Genomic DNA, 20,464 nt, shown 5'->3' with positions numbered 1-20,464 from the left:
GGCATGAAAAATACTCTGTACTAAAGCATTCACCAACAGCTTTCATTTGATACCCATATTGTACATACACGTCCGAAGGTTACCCGGGTCCACGTTTTGACCTATATCTCGAGCCCTATTTCCAAAATAAAATATAATCCATGTTACTCGTGGATAATGTAGCTTTCGAATGGTGAAAGAATTTTTAAAATCGGTCCAGTAGTTTTTGAGCCTATTCGTAACAAACAAACAAACAAAGTTTTCCTCTTTATAATATTAGTATAGATGACCTATATCTCGAGCCCTATTTCCAAAATAAAATATAATCCATGTTACTCGTGGATAATGTAGCTTTCGAATGGTGAAAGAATTTTTAAAATCGGTCCAGTAGTTTTTGAGCCTATTCGTAACAAACAAACAAACAAAGTTTTCCTCTTTATAATATTAGTATAGATAATAATATTTATTATTTATTTATAATAATATCTATTTTTTCTCTTAAGAAATTTATTTAGTTAGAACATATGTAAATGAAAAAATTAATTTAAGTGAGTTATAGAAAAGAAACTAAAAAGTTCGACCCAAATTGGGGAACATCAGAATTCATTTTAGAGGTATGGTTCCTTCGGCAAAGTTTCTTATTTTGATCCCTAGAATATGATTTTCACAGAGCAATGGGCGATTTTTTTGCCTCCCCACAAAAGACACTAAAAGTTCGACCCAAATTGGGGGACATCAGAATTCGTTTTAGAGGTATGGTTCCTTCGGCAAAGTTTCTTATTTTGATCCCTAGAATATGATTTTCACAGAGCAATGGGCGATTGTTTTGCCTCCTCACAAATCGACCCGGCCTAATACATACCCTATGATTTGAAAGTATCGGGAATGTTTAAATAAAACAAAATAGAGTTGAATTTTAAGCAAATTTATTGTATCTCCTTCAAAGCAGCACACATGTGCAAACGTTTAATCCAGTTATCCGTGCACCCCTGGTAGGCCGACGAAGAGATGGCCTTTAGCTCCTTCGCCTCTCCTTCCACGAAGTCGTAACTTCAACTGGGGAAACCAAAAGAAGTCGCACGGGGCCATACCAGGTGAATACGGTGCTTGCACGATGGTATTTACTTAGTGTTTGATCAAATAATCCAGCCCAATTTGGGGTCGGTGCGATGACGAGTTATCATTATCCAAGAATTGTTTGCCCACATTTCCGGCCGGCCAGGCAGACACTAATGATCCCAGGGCGGTTCCCACGTGCACCGTTCGTTTAAATTAAACATTCCCGATATTTTCTAATCATAGGGTACATAAGTTCTCGCCACGTATACATCTAATATACTAGAAGCGTGTCTTCCATCTATCACAACATGATCGATCTGGTTTCGCGTTTTTCGACCAGAAGACAACCAGCTAGCTTGGTGTATCTTTTTATGTTAGAATCTGGTGCTGCAGACTACCATGTTTCGGGCCTCGGCGAAGTCGATCAGCCTCCGTCCGTTACCAGATGTTTCTTTGTGCAGGTTGAATTTTTCAATCAAAGTCGGCAAGCACGATTTTATGGTGGGTGCAGCGCTCATAGAAACGTTCCAGGCGCTCATAGAAGAAATCTTTGGTCGCATCGTCCTTCTCTTCCATCGGGCGTGGGCGCAAATTAGCGATATGTTAAAAAATTGCGGTTTAAAGGGGATTATTGCGAGACGCTCGTCCACCGGAGTGAACGACGGTACTTGGCGACGAAATCTCTCTCCCACAACAAATCTGACACCGAATTTGCGCTCCTTTACATGGCAGCTGTAGTAGACGTCGCAAGGTGCTATGGTTTTCTTGCCTTGCCTGTCCATCTCATCTCTTGGACGGCAGTGATGTCAGCCTTTACTCTCACGAGGACATCAACCAGCCGGGCAGAGGCGCTTTCCCCATTAAAGGACCGGATATTCCAGGCGCATGCCCTCAAATCGAATTCCTTAGTTCGTTTGCAGGGTCGTTATCAGTATAGGTAGTTCTAATCCGAGGCTTTTTTAATCTTTTCATTGGGGGGGATTTTTAAGTGGCGGCTCCCAAACCCAGCACACAACCAGCTATCCTGGAATGCTTCGCCTTCTCACGTTAGCTCACTCCCGAAGGGGTGTTCGGAAGCTACCCAGAGGATACTTGGGCTAGTCCCGGACGTTGTGAGCTGCTTGAACCATATGCAGAAGAATCGTCCTGGACACTCTCAAGTGAATGGCGATCAGCAACTTTCTCCACTTGAGGGGACTTCTATATATGGAACCAACCTCCGGGAGACTACTGAATAATAAAGCATATTTCAAACCATAAAATTGTGTTTTTCTTCCTTTTTTCAATATCCAATAACCAGCTGTGCTTACTCAGCCATCATTATTTTGCTACCAAATAACCCGTTTAAACTACAGAAAAAATTGTTTGCTGGGATGAGTGTAGAGTTCAAATTTTATAACCAAAACCGAAAATTACCTTCTACGACCGGATGGTTGCATTGCTAAAATGAGCTGTCATTTTTGGCGAACAAGTTTAATTTATATCACAGTTATCACAAGACCGTTCGGATTAGTGTCATTCATGCCAAAATCATCAAATGCTTTCATCAACTTCCCAGGTAATTGAGTTGTTAGTTTTCATGGCTTCTATCCATCTATCTGAGCTCCATGCCACACGTACATATGTTTGTATGCACAAGCAAATGGTAAGCATTAGTTATTCGCAATTTTTGACATTTTTCTATTAAAATTACATTTTGGTTATTTAGGACGCGTTTACCTGGAATGCATATGTACGAGTGCAAAAAATTACTTTGTACAGAGAAACTATGTGGAGTTCGAAATGAATGGTTGAAGTGACGGTAACTTTTGCAAAGCGCCAGCAGAAAAAGCATTTTGGTATAGACAAACATATGCAGCATGCATGTATGCATGTATGTATGTATGTTTGTTGCAGCATAGTTGAGTTTGGTTCACTGTGGTCGGACTGAGTGAAGCTGAGTTGGCAAGTTGCATTTGAAAGACGTTGACTGATGATGCTGTGAATTTGCCGCGATGTATTCACAATGCGGCCAAGTGCAGGAGCGATCCGAATGATTGCGAGTAAAATATTACATATGTATGTATGCATGTATGTATGAGCACTCGTTTTGGCATTGTTACACACACGCAGAGACATCCCTGCAGGGAAGAATACTAGCTGTGAACTAGAATACTACCAAATCAATTCTTAGCTCAACCAGATCGTCTTCGAGCTGTTCTGGTGGTGGTTATTTTAACACGACGACATCCTACGAAATGCCAATTGTCCGGCCATGAATCAGCTGAAATATCTGTGAATACTATTAAAAAAAAAAGTTCTTGTCCCATGTATTTCTAAAATATTCTATTATATATTTAGATATAATTGGCGCGTACACCCTTTTTGGGCATTTAGCCGAACGCCTCCTCCTATTTGTGGCGTGCGTTTTGCTGTTGTTCCACAAGTGGAGGGACCTACAGTTTCAAGCAGACTCCAGCAGATATTCTTTATTAGGAGATTTTTCATGGCACTCGGAGGTTTGCCATAGCCTGGCGAGAGGCGACCGCTATTGGAAACAACTTTTCCCTAATTTTGGTCTTTCACCAAGATTCGAACCTACGTTCTCTCTGAATTTCGGTTAGTAGTCACGTACCAACCTTTCGGCTACTATATTTAAGATTGAAAGCGCACAGAGAATATGTTTTTTCTTTAAATTAAATGAGTAATTGTTTAAACATTCAAAAATTGGTTCAAAGTCTTAAAAAAATTTGCATGGTCATGAATCAGCTCTACTATCTGTAGAACACTTGAAAGACGCATCGAAAGCGGACTATCTGGTCCCCAAGATAAATCTGAACGAACAGTATAAAATACGAATACTCGATAGAGAGGATTGGACGACCAGAGTCATCACAGATGGTAGTGGTCACATTTATAAGTATACTGACGGCTCAAAGATGGACAATGGCACGGGACTTAAAACAATTGTTCTGTTGTTCTCAAATTGCTCGTTCAGACTAGCAGACCGGTGTAGCGTCTTCCAAGTTGAGATCTAGGCTATTTATTATAAAAAGCAGAAAAACGATAAGACTAATGGACTTACCTCCAGCAAACCTTACAATTTGTGTTTGACTATAACCAGCAGCACTGACCTCAGCACGTATCCATTCATGATATGTTAAATAATGCTGGAGGTCGCTCTCGCTTATCCAACAACACAACACCACACTATGGTGGGACCCAGCCATTCTGAAGTCGAGGAAAATGAAAAAGCGGATGACTGTTCATGGAAAGGTTCTAAGCTTGACCTTCAGCGAGTGGTAGACGACATAAGCATTCCTCTAAACGAACTGTACACTGCGATCGACTTGAGCGTAATCGCGGAAACTAATAGAAGGTGGCCTCTGGCTACTAACTGCAGTGTCCCTAAAGCGCTCTGACCAAAACTGAATCTTAAAAAGACAAAATGTCTGCTTGGATTCAACAGATCAACTACCAGCGTCCTCACAGGTTTTATAACGGGCACTGCACTATTAGCACCCTAGTCGGTATAATGGGTGTACCCCATTAGGAGGGAGTTGTGGAGATGAAGACGAATTGAGTCGGTATAACACGTCCGCTCTGAATGCCGTGCACTTCAAAGAAGTGAAGAAAAAATATCTTGGCGCTTATTTCTCTGAAGACCTGGGAAATATGCAAAATGTCGCACTGAAGGGAGTAGTTACCATCTTAAAAAGATCTGAGTGGTTTAAGCAACTTAGTTACGTGACGGAAATCAAATGCGAGTATCACAATGAGCCTTAGAGCCGCCGAGTGTCTTGCCTTAGACAAGCAACCTGACTAACCTAACATAACCTTTATTGGGTGTTTGGCTGAGCTCCTTATCGCTTTTGTGGTGTACTCTTTGTGTCACCTCCGAACAGCGGGCTGTTTAGGAGGAGTTTTTTCATGGCAGAAATACACTCGGAGGTTCGCCATTGCCTGCACACCGATGAGCTAGCCTGGAAAGCTACTGCTCTTCAACTTCTTTTTCTTTGGGCGAGTTGAACAAAGCGCACCAGTCGTTTCTTTCTCGTCCTAACGGCGCCAGTTGGACACACCAAGTGAAGTCAGGTCATTCTCCACCTGATATTTCCTACACAGAGGAGGCCAGACGACTTCAACTGTTCAGTGATAAAAGTACCATTGGGATATCTGTAGCCATGAACAAACTAATAATCAAAAATAACACTATCCAAGAGGCCAATATGTCATGGAGATTTGAAGATACCTGCTAGGCTATTATGGGAGAGACGAGGAAGAGGGAGAAACAATTGAGCACTTCATTTGCAACTTAGCTAAAAACCAATCTTAGCTAAAATCAGAGCAGGTTGTCTAGGTAAATATTTTCTCAATTCTCTTACAGAACTGTCCGGCGTATGGATGGGACTAATCCTGCGTTTCATAATAACCACTAAATGGTTCCACGAAGAAAAGTAAATGAGGTTCCCGCATAGCACAGTGGTATCACAACGGACCTGCAAGGTTTAAGTGAGTTGGTTGTACATACCGACTACCACCATATCCTAATCAGGTTAGATTTTCACTCCGTATTTTGATAGCGATCCAAGATAATGCATACACCCATCACAATAAGGTTTCCCAGTAAAACGCTTTCATTCATCTTAATTACACTTCTATAGAATTCAGAGAAAACAAGTTTTCATCGACCCTTCCGTACCAATTTTTCTGTAATTTTTATTTGCTCTGCCAGCGCCAACATTACCAAAGTATAATCATTATTATCATTCTTTCTTTGGACGTTTTAAAGCTTAAACTGAGATAATGCACCAATATTTAAATTCGTTCCTCTAATCTTACTGATTTGTGATACGAGTATGAGGCTACAAGCGAAAACATTTTAAGCAGATATTAATTAATTGTGGCCTTTATTTAATAAATTTGGACAACCCCTATGTAAAATAAATATATTCATCAATATCTACTCGTACTTATACATAATCCACTACTCATCGCAATGCATTGTTGCGCCCATGGGCAAGTCTTAAACTTTCTTATTCCAGTCAATGACGAACTAGTATGATTTTTTTCATTAAATACCGGTATCTGAACTAGAATGCTTCTATACTAGTTGGGCTTTTCCCTGCAGGGATATTGCATACTGTAGCGTTATTAGTATACGTGGGTAGGTAGATGCTTACACTAAGTGTGGAATATGAAAGTGAGAAGTGGAAGTGGGAAGTATATATTCATTTGGTCAACATTTGTGGTGTTGACGACCACTTCGCCAAATACTGCCAAAATAGTCCGAAATGTGTGCTTTATGGGATCGACAAAAGGGAGAACACTAGCACCAAGAAATTAAGAAATGAGAGCGGATATTGCGCTGCTATCTAGCTTTGTGAAGGATTTGCTTTGCACATAGCGCCTTAGAAGGTTTCGTGCGATTAAAAACAAATGGAATTAATTTCGTTAGTTGTTACGCAAGATTCAGCTTGATTATGATCAGTTTCTCTAGAACATTGTAGACATTAGAAGCTATTGGAAAATCGCCTTTAATCATAGGCATTAAAGCCTAGGCAACAGAGTGACTTAGCAAGCGTACAAATAAAAAAAGGAGAAATGCTCCTTGAAGCATTCGCAGAGTTACATATTACTACAGTTATATACCCGGGAATGTGGTGTTGTTTGTTTTCTTCGATTGCCAAGACGTAGTGCAGGATGAGTACCTTTCATCGGGCCAGACAATCAATAAAGAATATTATTTATCCCTTTGAAGTGTTTGAGAGATGCTGTACGTCGCAAACGGCCGGATATGTGAGTAAACTATTCTTGGATTTAGCATGATGATAACGCACACACACCGAGCCCAAATTGTGGTGGATTATTTGACCAAACACTAAGTAAATACCATCGTGCAAGCACCGAATTCACCTGATATGGCCCCGTGCGACTTCTTTTTGTTTCCCAAGTTGAAGTTACCACTTCGTGGAAGAAGATTTCAGTCGATTGAGGAGATCAAAGAGAATGCACCGAAGTAGCTGAAGGCCATCCCTTCATCGGCCTACCTCGGGTGCATAGAGGACTGGGTTAAACGTTGGCACATGTGTGTTGCTTCAGACGGGTCATATTTTGAAGGAGATAACATATATTTGCCGAAAATTTAACTCTGTTTTGTTTAATTTAAACATTCCCGGTACTTTCTGATCATAGGGTACTTACCGCAAGATGGGAATGGGCTCAGTCATAGATGTATTGCAATAGCAAATGATTCGCTTGCTCAAAAGATTAAATTTAGAGTGTGTGAGGGCTACACACACCTACAATGACTTTCAGGCTAACATAATGGATATGAAAAGTTCTACCCAAAGAGATAAGCTCAAGGTATAAGGATAAAAATATTAATGATAAAGTCCAGGTTTACATGATGGAGCCACTACAACCCGCAGCTGGTCACGCGGAGAATATGACAAAACTTCTAGTGTAAGAGTATTAGATAAACATATCTCTCCGTGCAAAAACGCCGCAAATGACTTGCACTGAAATCTTGCGCAAAATTCTATTATATCTATTATGTTTCTTCAAAATTCTGGCGATATACCAACTATTACTGAAATGGAATAGCGAGTGGCATTTGTAAAACATAGGTTCAAAAACTCAAGTTCCAGAAAGCATACAGTTTTGAATATTTCGATTGACACATACCCGAAGACACTTTCCCGAGGAGATGGAGCACTTAAACTCTTGTGCTTCTAACGAGAGAAAACCAAAAATCGGGGGACTCCGTCAATGCACAACTTAACAACAAATTGCTTTGCAATTATAAGAGTCCGAAGGGTGCAGTTTTCTGTTTTCTGGTTTTGCTTGCTTACATGCTTTTTTCAAAGCCCAAAGCCTACGGCATTATGCCACTCGTTGCTTTCGTTGCTTTATTGTTCATCAGCCGCCCTGTATATAAAAAGCCTGCTGGGTCCTCTCGCAATGATCCTGAGAGACAGAATCAAAGAACTGAAATTCGTTCTGATTCTACCTTCGTCTCACATTGTAAGTTTACATTATAAGGCAGATAAGACTTCATCGCTAATGGCCCCTAATGTCTTTGAATCAAAACGAGTCTCTTTTACTATACATTTGCGTATCTTATCGCTCAGAACGGCAGACGTCGCAAAACTAATATTTGTCTTCAAAGACGACCACAAATTCGCGATGACGTTCAAATCCAGTGATTGTGCAGGAGTTTCAACAATGTGGGGACATTTATACAATATATGCCAAGTTTGTAGCATTTGCGATTTGTGCTTAGGGTCGTTATCTAAATAAAAGCGAAAGTCATCTTCAATTTTTTATGAACCAAATTTTCTTGAAGAAGTTTTAAATAAACCTACATCCATACATATATGTTAATAAAAATTGTGTAATATAAGAAACGTACAAACATATTTGCTTTCGAAAAGTCTTCCATTAGCCTAAAAACCTTTATCAGCTTTGTTGAGAAAGAAGAAACTATTTAATTAGAACTTCCATATAAAAAACAAACAAATCGTATAACCATAAAAAGAAAAAATTAGCACTGTTTGCAAGTCATTTTGCTTTTGATAATTTGAAATATAAACTGCAATTGAAAAAATAACATTCGCTACCGCCGGCTGTTCACATAGACACTTAAGTAGGTACATATAGCTATAATAAAACTCATCGCTGAAAAAAGAAGTCCGCCAGTGCGAACGGATTCATATAATTAATGTAGATACTTATGTACATGCAATGCCACCTTTTTTTCAACCGAAACGTGACTAACTTCTCCGCGCTTGTTGTTGTTGTAGTTTGGCGGAATGGAACGTGCTTTAATGCGTAAAATGCAATGCGTTTATTAGCTCTGACCGCAATAACCTAAAGCATCTTAATTGCAATGAATTTTCAGAATGTCTGCATTAACACTTCTGGAATTTATTAGTTTTGTATGCGAAGATAGACACATACATACATACATGCATACGTGCATACATATTAACATATTTCATTCCTTAATCACGCAACAACTGGGGCAACGCTTATTAAATTTCAAGTAGGATTAAACAGATTCGATTAAATAATAGCGCAGGTCTACAAAATTCATTTTTTTGTATGGGACCAACAGTGCCGTGACGTTATTGTGGCGATAAAAAACTCATACTCAAATCTGAATCTTTCAAACCGCAAACAAAACATAAAAAATTTTAATTAAATTTCGATTAATCCATTACGGTCCAGTAATTTCGATCGGCTGGCAAATTATTACGCGCGTAAACTCATAGAAAGTTTTTATGGTCCGTGAATATAAATCCGAATGCCGCCAAATTTTCAAAATTCAAATTAGAGAATTTAGTATGGCGGACGCAAAATAAAAAAAGTTGAGTTAAGGTTGTCAAACATAAGATAAGTTTGCTGTGGAGATTTGGCTTAAACGTAAGACCCTTTCTTTCCGGCGCAGCATTTTTACCGAATTCCCTTTTTAATTTTCTTTAAATCTACCCGACTCTCGAAGAAATCTGAGTAGATCTTCTGGTGCCAAGGAGCTATGGTGATCGCTTCTTATCACATCAGTGCCAAAGACCTCAAGCCTGATTCAAGCGAAGGGCGGGCATCTTTCTCTCCAGATGTTGGACAGAGTGCACTGTCTGAGATGCCTACTTTTTCATGCGCTTTATCCATAGAATGTGGTCCCTCAACGGCCTAACCAGCTACCTACAGCTTCTGCTTAATGACAGGAGGATCTGCGACAGTTGGTCTGACATGGCAGGTAACATCAGTTTTGTCCATCTTCATACTTTCTCAGTCTGTCAAGGTCGCTTGTGGGTTGAAGTAACCCGTTTGCTGACGGTGGCTTGTAAACCTGCAGAAGGGAGTGGCAGAACGGGCTCCGGACTAAAGAAGTTGGTCTCAGAACCCATCCTGGCCAAAGAGTCAGAAGCTTCGTTACCCACGATCCACATGTGTCCCGGGACCTATGTTAGCATCAGGATGGTATGTCTACTGACATAGTTCAGCCTTGACTTACAGTACTCAACTACCCTTGCAGTGGTTGGAGTGCTGTCTAAGGCCATGGGCGCAGCTCTGCTGTCGCGTTAGACACATACAGATCTGCCTCTCCATCTCTTTCCCACAGCAAAGTTCATTGCTCCATTCTGCTTAAATGCAGATGCCTATATTCCAAGAGCAAAGTGTAGATAGCAGAGCTGGAACCGTGCTCGGGCCTGGGGCCATTCGTGAAAATGCGAAACAGACACGGAACTTAATCACTTAGTTACAATTTATTATACGTCACGTCACTGTTGGCAGTTATAATTTTGAAGTTGTCATCTGGCTAGAGTAGTTCACTGGCATAAGATCTGTCGTGTATCGGCACCCACGTCACTGTTGACAGTTTTGATTTCGAGTTTGTCAATAAGTGTTTTTATAGGACTATGAATAAGTTCGTGCGTTTTTTTTCGAAATTTGAAACTTTATTGACGTAAAATGGTTACAAATTTAATATTCAAAGTATTGTCCATCGCTTACTACTACTTTTCCCCATCTTTCTGGCAATTCACGGATTCCCTTTGTGAAAAATTCGGTCGGTTTTGCCGCAATCCACGAATCGATCCATTTTTTGACTTCATCGTAATTACGGAAGTGCTGGTCAGCCAGGCCATGTTGCATCGATCGGAAGAGATAGTAATCGGATGGCGCAAGGTCTGGACTATACGGCGGGTGGGGTAGGACATCCCATTTGAGCGTTTCTAAGTATGTTTTGACCACTTGTGCAACATGTGGCCGAGCATTGTCATGTTGCAAAATAACTTTGTCGTGTCTATCGGCGTATTGCGGCCGTTTTTCTCGCAGTGCTCGGCTCAAACGCATCAATTGTCGTCGGTAGACATTCCCCGTAATCGTTTCATTCGGTTTCAGTAGCTCATAATACACAACACCCAGCTGGTCCCACCAGATACACAGCATAACCTTCAGGCCATGAATATTCTGCGCCGACGTCGATGTTGAAGCATGGCCAGGGTATCCATACGTTGCCCGACGTTTTGGATTGTCGTAATGGACCCACTTTTCATCGCCAGTCACAATTCGATGCAAAAAACCCTTTCTTTTGTGCCGTTGAAGCAGTTGATCGCATGCCATAAAACGGCGTTCAACGTCTCTTGGCTTCAATTCATACGGCACCCAATGGCCTACCTTTCGGCTCATTCCCATGGCTTTTAAACGTTTGGAAATGGTTGATTGATCAACTCCCAAAGTTTTTGCAACCTCTTCTTGCGTTTGAGCCGGATCTTGATCGAGCAATTCCTCCAATTCGGTATCCATGAACTTTGGCGGCGCACCCTCGCGTTCTTCGTCTTCCAAGCCAAAATCACCACTTTTAAAGCGTCAATAAGTGTTTTTATACTAAGTAGGTAATTGAGTAGTGAAGTCCTCTCTCGACCAATAAAACGAGCACCCTATGAGGCTCGTTTAACTTCAGGTCATAAGTATACCAAAGATATTACAAATATGGTCACAAGGCTAAGTACGTAGACGATGGCAGCAAACAAGATCTCCATTCTATAAAAAACGGCTAAATAAAACTACAAAAGAAATTTCCAAGAAGGTAAAGTTTTAAAAACATATCTCTAAGTACTTATCTAAAGGGCTTATTAAACGAACGCAGCACTGATTACTCGCTCTGGAAATGCACAAAAAACTTTTCACAGCCAGTAACACAGTACCCACCAATCAAAAATGAAAACAGTTCTTGGGCCAAAAGCAGTAAAGAAAAGGCTAATGTTTTTGCTGAGTACCTCGAAGGCACATTTAAGCCATATGACGCATTGAGCGCAGCCGGAATGCAGCCACTTAACTATGAAGCTGATGTCGAAATCCCCTTGTTACGGATCCCGAATTGCTTGGTGACATAAATAAGCTCAAATCAAAAAAAGTCGCCCGGGTAAGGCCTTATTACTGCTGAAATTCTAAAACAACTTCTTCAATGCACAATATCTAAGTTTACTGAAGTAATGAACGCCATCTTTATATATTGGAAAGCTGCTGAAATAATTATGTTTAATAAACTAGGGAAGCCTATGCATAATGCCACATATTTTCGGCCTATCTCGCTCCTACCAATTATATCAAAACTGACGGAAAAGCTCTTAGCCAAACGTCTCAGCACAATTATTAGGCAAAGAAATTGATACCAGCACATCAATTTGGTTTTCGCACAAAGCACTCTACCACGTGCACAGAACTACTCGCATCATTGAAAACGCCTTTGAGGAGAAAAATGTGTGCTCTGTTGTCTTTCTGGATGTGTCTAGAGCTTTTGACAAAGTTTGCCACGTTGGGCTCCTCAACAAAATACAAGTAAATGCGCTTCCTCCATATATTCTTAAATCGTACCTATCGGACCGTTTTACACGAATAAAGTACGAAAGATACATAGGTATTTCGAACTTAAGGAAATAAAAGCTGGCGTGCTACAGGCCAGCGTACTGGGACCCATTCTCTATATTCTTTCCACATGTGATTTGCCTAATAACACAAATTGCCCCACAGCAACTTTTGCTGACTACACAGCCATCTTGTCGGTAGGAGAAATTCAGATTGACTCAATCGAAAAACTTGAAATTTATTTAAATAAAATCTCCAAGTGGACCACTAAATAGCGGATAAAACTAAACGAAACAAAATCGGTTCATTTAGACTTCACACAGAAGAAAATCAAATAGGAAAATGAAAAATTTCAAGGGCCGATGTTGAATGTGAACCACACCTAAACGTCAAGTTTCTTTCTGCATTTCATTTGACACGTTTCAATTTCATATTAACTCAATTTGAACCATGGAAAGATACATAATCGAGCTACGCGTTAAAGTTATTCAGGCTTATTATGAAAACGGGCGTTCAAATCAAAATGCATATCGCGCACTTCGTGATTTTTTTCGGTCAATTTAATCGTCCAAATGTGCATATAATCGGAAAAATCCTGCAAAAGTTTGAGCAAACCGGCTCTAGGAGATGTGAAAATACCAGTGCATGCTCGTACAGCTCGTACTGTAGAAAATATTGCTGCTGTTCGCGATAGTGTGGTTGAAGAGCCTCAGAGAGTCCACCTCAACTCGTCGTCACGGCCAACAATTGCACCTCTCATGCTCGTCGTTGATGAACATTATGCATAAAGACTTGCATTTACATCCTTACAAGGTGCAACTGACTCAAGAACTAAAGCCTCTTGACCATTTCAAGCGTCGTCAATGGTCAGAATGGTGGCAGGAAATGGGAACAGTGAATGACAAATTTTCGAAGAAAGTCATCTTTAGTGATGAGACACAGTTTCACCTCAGTGGATTCGTCAATAAGCAGAATTTCCGCATTTGGGCGAATAATAGTCCAAGAGCGATTGCCGAAAAACCAATGCACCCACAAAGAGTGACTGTTTGGTGCGGTTTATGGGCCGGCGGCATCATTGGACCGTATTTTTTCCAAAATGAGACCGGTCAGGCAGTTATTGTGAATAGTGTTCGCTATCGTGAGATGATAACGAACTTTTTATGGCGCGAATTGGAAGATATGGGTATGAACGATATGTGGTTTCAACAGGACGGTGCCACTTGTTACACAGCTAACGAAACAATGGCTCTTTTGCGCGAAAAATTTGATGGCCGAATAATCCCACACCGCGGCGATGTCAATTGGCCGCCAAGATCATGTGATTTGACACCGTTGGACTTCTTTTTGTTGGGGTTTGTACGTCGATAATCCAGCAATAATTCAAGAGCTAAAGGATGAGATAATTCGGCACATTAACGGCATAGAACCTCAATTATGCCTCAGCGTCATCGAAAATTTGGACCATCGGATGGAGGTGTGCCGCCGAGGCCGTGGCGGCCATTTGGCCGATATTTTATTCCGTACGTAATTGAATTACACCAATATTATCATAATAAACAGAAATGATAATAATTTCCTAAAAAAATTGTATTTGATTTAAAATCAACACCGGCCCTTAAAACCTAACCACCCTTTATATGCCATTACACATAATCGGCGTGCAAATCCCGTACCAAAACACCGCCACCTACTTAGGTATGACAGAAGATACCAAGCTTAGATGGAAAGCTCACCTTAAAAAGAGAAAAGAAGAGTTAGAAATCAAATTTAGATATATGTATGTACTGACTTATGGGCAACCAATCAGCCTTATCCATATACAATAAAATTATTTTATATAAGCAGATGCTTAAACCAATTTGGACCTATGGGATCCAGCTATGCGGCTGCTCAAGCTCAACTAATATAAAATCCATACAAAGATTCCAAAATAAGGTACTACGATGCGCTGTTACTGCACCTTGGTACGTCCGCAACACCGATATCGAACGCGACCTTGGCATTGAATCAGTTGCCACTTCGATCAACAAAAACGCTAAGTCTCATATGAAAAGAGTATGGCACCATAACATAGGAAAGCCTCAGCCCTAATTGACCACGGTAAATGGAAAGAAAGGCTTAAACAAAAAAAATCGCACCAGCTCAGGCAGTAGCCCACTTCTCTGCAAGTCTTGCACAGCATTATTAAATCTAGTTGTATTATACGAAATTACATCCAAATTGTTCGTTAGTTTATAATTTTTTAATTAGTTACAATGTAAATAATAAACAAAAAAAAAAAAAACTCAGAGTATCCTGAAATTTCACTCCTCTCCTGTTTTTAATTGTTTCAAGCTGTTCCTTTTTGATTTGAATTAATTTAATGAAACAATTTTTATAAATCCAATTGTAAGTGATGTGCATATTTCATTATTGTATGAGTTTTGCATATTACTGCTTAAAACGTGATGTGCTTAAAAGGCAATAGTCTTATGTACAGCCAGCAACATGCATAAACAAATGAAGTGAAATGGAATATGTTGTCTGAGAAATCCCAAAAAACAAAACCAGCTTCGGGTTGCCGAATTTTCGGATTACTGCTTACTTTAGCTCCCATGTGTGCTTACGTACATACCTTCTGCTCAAATATGAACGAGACGTTATAAACAAAACGGACCGCGGATGACATATGGCAAAAATAAATTTTTTGTTTTTTGGTAGGACTGTTATAAGCTTACATGGAAAATTTCAGCGTGATATGTTTCCCAAGCTCAAGTTGCCGCTCCGTGAAAAACATTTTGAGACAATTGAAGTCATAAAAGAGAATTCGAAGAACACACTCGAGCTTGACTTGTTTACAGTAGCACAGAAAACAAACTATGTAACATATCACGCTGAAATTTGCCATGTAAGCTTATAACAGTCCTACCAAAAAATAAAAAATTTATTTTTGCCATATGTCATCCGCGGTCCGTTTTGTTGATAACGTCTCGTTCATATTTGAGTAGAAGGTACATGTCCGTATAACCAGTTAAACATTTAAATACAGCATTGAATTGACGTAAATTTCACGAAATGCACTCACCGTAAAAAATTGGATTGCTATGTATTTTTATGAAAAATACACTAATCTACATTTACTCACAGAGACGCTTCATATACTCGTACTTTACGAGTATAAGGCTCGTAGTAAAAAATTTGTGTAAAAAGTTAAATGCAAGGCTATGCGTCGCCATGAATTATTTGGCTTTGTTTACATTTTTTTCAAGTGTTTTTTTGTCTATATATTTAAAATAGTTTGGCTTTATTATTGTTAAATGTAAATCATTTTTATAAACTTTCAATCTGTACGGGTGTACATATGGATGTATTTTTACACAGACACATTGCGTTCAATTGGACATTTGAATTCATTTTCAGCTAAATTTAAAGTTTTATTTCACTATGGATATGAATGCAATATTTATAATAAGCAATATTTACTTTGCGAGAAATTGAAATTTTGACAAGTTATTACAATTTTTTCCAAAAGCCAGTTTTCGTTGAATTTAATAACGAAAGAAGTGCACATTTTTTCATTTTATTTATTCTAATTTCATTTTATTTGTTATATAAATGTTTTCCGGTATTTTTTTGTTTTGCTAAGTAAATAATATTTTTGACCAGTTGCTTCAATTTGATAGTATAAATATTTAATTTCTATGATTTAATTCCTCAATTTTTCATTTTACTTTCATTGTTTCACTTTCCACGTTTAGCTTTTTAGATGTAATTTTATTTTGTGCACGTTTAACATTTTAAATAATTTTATATATAAATTCATACAAATTAGGTTTTTCAATAAATTTTGCAGTTCGGCGAGAGAAGGCGTTGCTAGTAGCCCATGATTAAATTATTAAAGGTTTGCTCACTTGTGACATTAGAATTCTGACACTCCCTTACAAAAGGTCGCATTTAAGAAGGGCGAAGTAAGTGGAAAACTGAAATACCTTTTCGGTAAAAATTACTTAAATTATAAATAAATATAGTCCCAGAATTATATTTTATTAATTAATTTTTAAACTCAAAACTGTTCGCGAAGTTTCGCCAAAATGACGCTTTTGTGTTACCTAAGCGTTATGACCCTAATGAATACTTTCATAGAAGAAATGGATTTATCATAAATATAGTTGATTAAAAACAAACTTTAAATATACTCATGCCTTATTTCACTATGCTTGGTCCACGTAAGTTTGGAGTCTTCACCGCCAAGTCATGATTATTCTTATATTCTAAGTACTCTTATATTCCTAATCGTACTTAGCCATAGCCGAATGGGTTGTGCGTGACTACCATTCGGAGGTGCACGGATTCGAAACCCCGGGCATGAAATACCAAATGATAGAAAATATTGTTAGCTATCGCCCCTCGACAGATAATGGTAAACCTATGCGTGTATTTCTGTCATGAAAAAGCTTTTCATAAAAAACCATATGCCGTTCGGAGGTTGTGAGTAATTACATATTACACTGTGCGACAATTTTGGGGTCATCAAAATCAAACCACACCGGACCTTTTTTTTCTGAAAATATACCTATTCAATAGCAAAACCCTCGCTGGGTTTTTAAAAGTTAGCTCGATTTCTTTTTTTATAGCGTTTTGAAGTTTTCTATTTTCATGAGATTTTGGAGTTTTACCTGTACGCTAAATTTGACTTATAAATCGACCTTTGTTTGATTTAATCGATTTATTTTGTCATAGCTTGATGCGGAAATTTCGTACATGTACAAATAAACTTATTTTGAGAAGAACCTATATCTCAATACGCAATTTTTAATACCAAAATTTCGAAAAATTGTATGTTTTTACCATTTTTTACTGTAATTATCAAAATAATTAAAATTTCTCACTATTTCTTCTAGCAAAAATGTTGCAAAATGTACTAAAAAAGTCATTTATAAGATAAAAACATAAAACTGAACTTTAAGTTTGTTATTTTCTAAAAAAATAAATTTTTAACAGGATTTTTCTTCATAAAAATAATTTTTTATACTCTGCTTTAAATTTTTTTTAAATATCTAAAAACTCTGTAGGTAAAAATATTAAATAGATTAAGTAAAAAGAATATAGACTTGAATTCTTATAATTTTTTTTTTTTTATTAAAATAAAGAAGTTTTACGTACTAAAACCTTAGAGACGAGCTATTTTCGACAATGATTGAATTTCAACATCATCATTATCAGAGTAATCAGATTCATCAGTAAAGAATTCCATGCCTGTCTCTTCTTCTTCTACCTCATATTCTTTTTCCTCCTGGTTACTCCATTTTCCTTCATTTTCTTCCTAGTCGTATTGAAAAATATGTTTACTCCACCAACATATTTCGGCTAGTATGGCACCTGGAGCTCGCTTTCCTCGGTATCTTGAACCTGATCTCGCAAGACTGCTGCGATCTTAGAACAGGTAAAATCGTTGGGAACAAATTTTGGAATTTCCAAAACAAACATTTCCTGATAAGACAGACTACAACCTTCTTTATACTTTTTATTTTGGAATGTGTGCTAGCCACTTTTTTATGTACTTAACAGGCTAAAAGTCTTGTGAGACCAATCTTGCTTTTCACTACTCACGATCACATTTTGTTACATCCAATATTCATTGGAAAACCGTATCTGGAAAAAATACTAGCAAAAATAGAAAAATCTGAAAATGTGTATAACGGGTGGTTACGTATAAAATTATTTTCATAATTACAGTAAAAAATGGTAAAAACATACAATTTTTTGAAATTTTGGTATTCAAAATTGCGTATTGAGATATAGGTTCTTCTCAAAATAAGTTTATTTGTACATGTACGAAATTTCTGCATCAAGCTATGACAAAATAAATCGATTAAATCAAACAAAGTTCGATTTATAAGTCAAATTTAGCGTACAGGTAAAACTCCAAAATCTCATGAAAATAGAAAACTTCAAAACGCTATAAAAAAAGAAATCGAGCTAACTTTTAAAAACCCAGCGAGGGTTTTGCTATTGAATAGGTATATTTTCAGAAAAAAAAGGTCCGGTGCGGTTTGATTTTTGATGTCGCACTGTGTTATAAAATGAACTCTTGTTAGCAAGTTATATATTTTTAAAACAATCTAGTTAAACAAATCTTTCGCAGCCTATATTTGAAAGCCATCGGCCTCAGATTGTCAAAATGTCCATCTTTCATGCTCATTGCTCCATCTATGATAACCTGATTCAAGCGTTATGTCCGGATGTAGTCCATATCGTGGTCCATATTGGTCCTGGACGTACCGAGCAAGTTCTTGCTCATAAGCACGTCCTTCTGAAAGCGAAATGTTTTTCCTATATATTTTACTTTTCTTCCACTTTTACTCTAAATTTCTCGAGTTAGCAACCCAGTGTCTTGTTAAGGGAGCCGATTTGTCAAGAGGAAACGAGAGCTGCTACTTATTGAGCAAACCTTTTATTATTGAAACATGCTACTAGCTTTTTGATTTGCTTTTTTGTTATTGTTGGAGAACTCTTCATATGAACGTATGTGAAGTTTCATTTCAATCTCTCAATTCGGTCTTTGTTTTCAAGCCTTTTAGTATCGACGTGCTACAATGAATTTTTATTTTTGGATTGTACCGTAGGCCTAAGTAGCTAGTGTGCTCTATCAATTAGTGTTATATTTCATATTGCTCTAATAAATAATAATAATATTTTTGGATTTTTGGAAGGTTTAAAAGCGAAGGAAATTCATGAACAAATGTTGAAAGTTGATAAGGACTTTTTGCTATCATTTAGAACAGTAGAAAAATAGGTTGCTGAATTTAAACGTGGTCCTATAAGCCTTGAAGGCTACCTAGGTTAAGGACGTCCACAAAAAGGCCAGCAATAACACCAGAAATCGAAGAAAACATATAGAATCTCATGGAATTGAAAAATTGTCGAGTGACGGAAAGAGATTTAGTAGAAGTCCAAGTCGTCTCATTGAGCAGTGTAAGCAGTCACTGAAGTATTCGGTTCCAGAAAGCTGTGTGCACAATGGGGGTCGTATTCGCTGACAATGGAACAAAAACACATGCGACTGTGACTTTCTCAGCAACGTTTAGAGCATTTTCGAAAGGAAAAAGAGGATTTTTTGCATCGATTCATCAGTATGGATGAGACGTGGATCTATTAACATGATTCTAAATCAAAACAAGAGACTAAAGAATGGTGTGAACCTGGTTCTTCGGCTCCCATACGAGTTCGTGTTCAGAAATCGGCCTAGAAGGTGTTTTTTTGGGGTGCAAAAGGAGTTTCGTTTATGGATTACTGGTAAAACAAAAAATTCTGAATATTCTTGTTACCTTTCTGGCCATTTGAAGGAAAAATTTCTTGAAAAGGTCCCAGTTTGCAAAAGAAATAATTATGAAAAGTGCATACGCAACTTAAGCTAGTAGTAATGCCCTCTCTGATCGAACTGCAAAACTTATTGAACAACCTAGAAACTACAACTGTAGTTAAGCCTACGCTTAGAGCTATCACCGGCCACTTTCTATTCGATAGAAAAACGTATGCAAAGATCCGTGAGATTGGCATAATCGAGGATACCAACAAGTGCACTAGAAAACGAAGAAGGAATGGCGAAATGATGCACTAGGACAGAAGAGCGAAAATAGTAATGAAAGCTAAGCCAAAGGCCACAAGACCGCAATGACGACAGCCCAGGAGATGGAGCGAACGCTGGACATCGAGCTGGTAGAATGATTACACTTAACACATAAACATACGAAAGAAAAAAAATGTTGATAAATTTAAATCCATTTTACTTAATTTAACAGTTAAATACTAACACATATTTAGTTGTAAATATTCATGCACTTTTTTTTTGCAAATAACAGGAAGAAAAATTCTTAATAAAAGAAAAAGTGGTAGTAAAATTTATGTGTGCCCATTTATTAATTTTATATATTAAGCCAATGAATATAATAGATTTTTATAGGCTATGTGGACATATTTTAAGATTAATAGGCGATAAGAAAGAAGTACAATTTAACTATTTATAATAAACATTAAAAAATTTCAATAGGTGATCTTTTGAAAACGAAAAATCTATATCAACAAATAGAGA

General features: G+C 38.0%; 1 protein-coding gene across 7 annotated transcripts in view; it reads right to left on the bottom strand.

The window, feature by feature from the left end:
• LOC129240122 (axotactin) overlaps positions 1-20,464 on the bottom strand; it is a 245,986-nt gene that overhangs the window by 181,060 nt on the left and 44,462 nt on the right. Inside the window, exon 1 of one of the 7 annotated variants that reach the window (XM_054875653.1) lies at positions 15,458-15,534. The exons of the other annotated variants lie outside the window; for them this stretch is intronic. The gene's annotated coding sequence lies outside the window, so the exon portion shown is untranslated. Of the gene's footprint in view, positions 1-15,457; positions 15,535-20,464 lie in introns of those variants that run through there. 7 annotated transcript variants of the gene reach the window in all.

Source organism: Anastrepha obliqua, chromosome 3 (genome assembly GCF_027943255.1).
Source record: "Anastrepha obliqua isolate idAnaObli1 chromosome 3, idAnaObli1_1.0, whole genome shotgun sequence".
NCBI lineage: Eukaryota > Metazoa > Arthropoda > Insecta > Diptera > Tephritidae > Anastrepha > Anastrepha obliqua.
The sequence above is the reverse complement of the archived record's forward strand: the minus strand, read 5'-3'. Positions and strand labels throughout refer to the sequence as shown.